This window comes from Fulmarus glacialis, unplaced genomic scaffold, assembly GCF_000690835.1.
Source record: "Fulmarus glacialis isolate BGI_N327 unplaced genomic scaffold, ASM69083v1 scaffold12088, whole genome shotgun sequence".
Classification (NCBI taxonomy): Eukaryota; Metazoa; Chordata; class Aves; order Procellariiformes; family Procellariidae; genus Fulmarus; species Fulmarus glacialis.
This window is the reverse complement of record NW_009230215.1, coordinates 3,854-8,272: the sequence shown is the minus strand read 5'-3', so window position 1 is coordinate 8,272 and position 4,419 is coordinate 3,854. Positions and strand designations below refer to the sequence as shown.

The window sequence follows — 4,419 nt, the reverse complement described above, 5'->3', positions numbered from 1 at the left end:
GAGCACGGCGCCGGCCGTGGCAGGACAAACCCTGAAGGCTTTTGCTTTGCTTTTCTGCACACACCTAATTCCTTTTTGGGCTTAATACAAGGTCATCAGCTCCAGCCAACTCAGGGGCAAGTCCACACACCCACCCCGTGACCATGGTCGGTCACAAACCCACAACCTCCAAGATCTCTGCCTGCCGGCAGATGAAACTGCAGACAAAAATTCAGCCTTGCGAAGCGCTCGCTATGTGGCAGGTGTGTCACCCGCAGCTCGTGGGGCACAGCACGCTATAAATAGCATTACCGTAAAAGAAGAAACCGAGCTACTTCCTCCCTTTGCATCCGCACAACTCTCTCTACGTCTTCCCGGGCCAAGACAGCACTCCTGTATTTCTGCTTGGGATTTCCCATTCAGCGCAAATACCGATTAAAAGAAATAAACCAAAAAACTAAGATGAACACACAAGACATCCCCACAGCCCACGAACAGCCAGACTCTCAGGACAAGACGTGTTGGCTAACGAAGAGCAGGTCCGAAAGGCAAGCCGCCCAGGAACCAGCAATGACACCCGTAGCGCACAGCTCTCGGTGGGGTGAGTGACGAAGAGGAAGGTCGCAGCGCAAAACCCTCGGGGGTTTCACTCTCTTCAAAGCACCTTTGGCTTACCTGCCCTCCATCCTTGCCCTGCTCGCGTACCTGCGCCTCCAGCCCCGGGGGGAAATCAGAACGGCAGCGCATCCAGCCCCAGGGGGAAGTCAGAGCGGCAGCAGACCCAGATGTTTCCAGAGGCTGCGGCGCAGCCCAGAGCATTCTCGGTGCAGGCAGAGGTCGGGGGCCCGGATCTGCATCCACTCCCCTACCGCTTCCCCTCCTCCCCAGAGCTGGCTAACCCGCGCCGGGAGAGCAGACCACATCTTCTGCTTTCTTCTTGTGCCTCCCTTGGGCGGGACGGGCCATATGCCTGCTGCAAACTGCCCAAACCATAAGGATGCTTCACCTTTCCGGTCACCACCTTCCCATTTTCCCCTCTCCCGAGCCTTACCGGGCATCCGGCAGCTTCCTGGGCAGCGACACGGGGCTCCGGATGCCGGCAAAGTGCCGACGAACGCAAACTGGCTGCGTTCAGATGCATTCCTGGGCTCAGGGGTAACGTCGTCGCCGCAAACGCGATGCCGGGTCAGATGCCGCCTGTCGTTTTTCAGCCCAGGGCTGACACAAACATACACTAACGGCTCGGGTTAATTTGATGCAAATGTCGTAAGCCCCTAAAAGTCAGGGAAAACAACCAGCAAAGGGCACCCTGTTGACAGAGGGACCTCTGAGCATCCTGCGCTCCCGTGCAGATGAGCCATCCTCGCTGCACATCCCTTAGCTGCAACGGCTTCACCGTCTGGTCTTTCCCAAGCCCCACTTTGCAGGGAAGCCCAGCTCCCACTTGCATCATTCCCCCACTCCTTTTGCCCTTTTCTTCACCCAATCTCTGTCCTCTCCTCCCACCCTCCACACCTCACCAAAGCCTCTCCTCCCTGCGGTATTCGCCTGAGGCCCTTTACAAAAGAAAGGGACGTGGCAGGCACCTTACCCTACATTTTTGTAAAGGACTCTGTAAGTTTAATCCTCTGCAAACACTTACTAGAAGGCCACCAAGACCAGAGCAACCTACCAGTTTTCACACCATCTGCTCTCAGAATAATCTGAGTTTATCATTTGACAGCTCTCCACTACAGCATGGGGAAGGAAGCCTTCGTTCATTTGTGAGATTTACTGCCTAAGGCTGGGCAAAAAGAATCCAATGCGAAGCACGCCATCTCTGAGGTGCCAGGCTGTTTCTATCACCAACATCCAGCCACCGCCAGAAGAAACAAAAGATCTAGCAGGGCCACAGAGGACAATCCCACAGGAGATGTTCTGATTCCTGTTGGGCTTTCATGATCATACAGGAAAAGCTTGAAAACGGAACCCAAGAAAACTTCAAAACAAAGCTTAAATACATACAGACATCCTAAATCAAGAAACTCTTCAATCAAAGTCAAGACTGCCTGGAGTTTGACGCACCGTCTTCGAAACAGCCATCTGGCTCCCATCAGTTTCCAAATCATGCAAGAAATCCCCCCAAACCAGGTAAAGAGAAGAAACCGGCCACAGGTCTCGCAAGCATCTTCCCTCTCCCACCGTGGGGCTGCTTGCAGAGCCAAGCCTTCCCCGGACTTCCAATACGTGGCTGCTGTTAGCAGAAAGAAAAGTACTTAATGCTCTTCTAACATCTGCAGGAGCAAGAAAACAACCTCAGGGGCTTAAATGATATATCTGTTCACACAGCAGCAGCTTTTCCCAACGTCCTGGGATCAGCAAGGAAGAACCGCCTGCCCGTAGCTCGCAGGGGGAAGACAGCATCTCTATGCGTTCCAAGTAACAATTTTGGGGCACAAGGTGTTAAATCTTGGCCTTCATAACACACTCCCCCGGCAGGCTGAATTCAACTAGATGGCATTTCTTCCCTGAAAGAGGGATCGCACACTCCTTGCACAAGAGGAGCAACGTTCCGGGGGGGTAGCAGCAGCAAAACGGCACAATGAAATAAGGTCTCCTCTGGCTACCGGGAGAGCAAAGAAAACCCTATTTTCAAATAGTATACCCTTCAGCTGAGGGTACCTTCAGCCCTCTGCAAAATTCCCAAGATTCAGTTTCATCAAACTGCCAGAAAAAAATGGGGCTCAGCTGCAAGCAGGAGATACTGCTGCACGAGGCCAGACTGCACAACACTGTGGCTGATGCATTTTAACATCCTCTTCGAGCTAAATGTTGTGTCTTTGCAGAGAGAAAACTCTTGAGATGGGAGCAACTAATCAGTGTGATTAAATCAGAAGGAAAACACAGCTCTCCTCCACCTCCAACACATACAAACTCACGCACCGCTCCTGCGGCTGCAGCGTGATCGAAGGAAGTCAGGCAAGAAAACTCACCACCTGATCTTTCTTTAGCCAATGTCTCTGCTCTTCTTGGAAAAAAAGGATGAAAGATCTTAAACCTGCGAGAGTTTAAAGCACGCCTTTGCCAGTTTGTGGCTCCAAAGCTGAGACGGCAGTGACACCCACAGCACCAAGAGAAATAAAAGGAGTGTGGGGACTCCTAGGGAGGTTATTTTTGTTATTACAGTGCATAAGCAGCCACTGACACTCTTACTCGCCAGAAGTTACCCAGTGATTAGAGGCAGATATGAGACTGGATCCAAAGAGGTTTCCCTCCCTGTTCCCTCTGTTTTGCATTCCAGATCTCGTCCTCTCCCATCCTCATACCTTATGTACACCATTACATTCCCCAGCCAACTCTGACATTTATGCGAAGCTGCTTTGAAGAGCTGTCACATGTCACAGCCCGGGTAGGCAACAGCGATCCCTGCAAACTCTCTTCTCAATACAAGGATCTGAAGCATCCCCCAAGCACTACAGGATTTGGGTCGTGCCGGGAAGATTTCAGACGAGGACACGTGTCCTCACCTCTGAGTAAGAGGCTGAATCTTCCCTGCCCACACTCAGCACGAAAAGCACCCGTTTGACCTTCGTACCAGACTTGTCTGTGCCCAAACGGCACGGCTCAGCCTCCGCTCTGCTCCCTCCCACATCCCTTTTGCCACCGTCGGGGAAAAATACCTCCTCTGCGGTGCTGGTCACCATCCCCTAAGCTAGGCAGAAACCAGATGGAATCACAAGCAAGACAGGCTCCAAAGATCACAGTTAAATCAAGCAAAAGACGACTACAATTTTAATCTCCTTTAGCTAACGGTTGCTGCACGTTTCCCTCGCATGTACTGAACGGTCCGTCGCAACAGCAGATGTAAACCAGAGAAGATCGGAAAGCACGTCCTGCTCTCACCTCGTCCATGATTCCCCGGGAAACAGTCTCTAGCACAAAGTGACTCAAGGTCTGACTCTCTCGCCCTTCTCGAGGAAACTACTCCAATAAACATTACTAACAGAAAACCTTCCTTGATATTCTCTCCGCCTTAGTCACAGATTCAGTTACTTCCTCTTGCTCCTCCTCGCTCAGCCCTCATCGTCACGGCGGGGCTCCCCACGCCGGGATCGGAGGTTTCTGGTCACAGCGTCAGCCCGGCTGGCGTGGCTGCTGCAGAAAAGCCACATGCCAATCAAGTGAAAGGGTCTGAAAGACATTGCCCCATTGCTTCCACGCCTCGGTTTCCCCGAGACTCCGTGAGGAAACCTGGGAAAGGAGCGCACACGGATAGATTTATATAGCGCTTGGAGGTCTCCTGCACGCAACTCCTCTGTGCAGAGAGCTCGGAGAGAAGTCCTGCGCGTAAGCAAACCTTCCCACTCCTCCTCCGTAAGCCAGCCGCACGATGTATTTTTAGACAGCGACCGCACTCTGCCAGACTGGACAAACCAGATGCAGAAGTGACTAATTCTGTCA

At 52.4% G+C, this 4,419-nt stretch overlaps 1 protein-coding gene across 1 annotated transcript in view; it reads right to left on the bottom strand.

Moving 5' to 3' along the window:
* Nucleotides 1-4,419, bottom strand: part of ST14 (suppression of tumorigenicity 14 (colon carcinoma)) — an 18,208-nt gene that overhangs the window by 9,953 nt on the left and 3,836 nt on the right. The window lies entirely within an intron of this gene.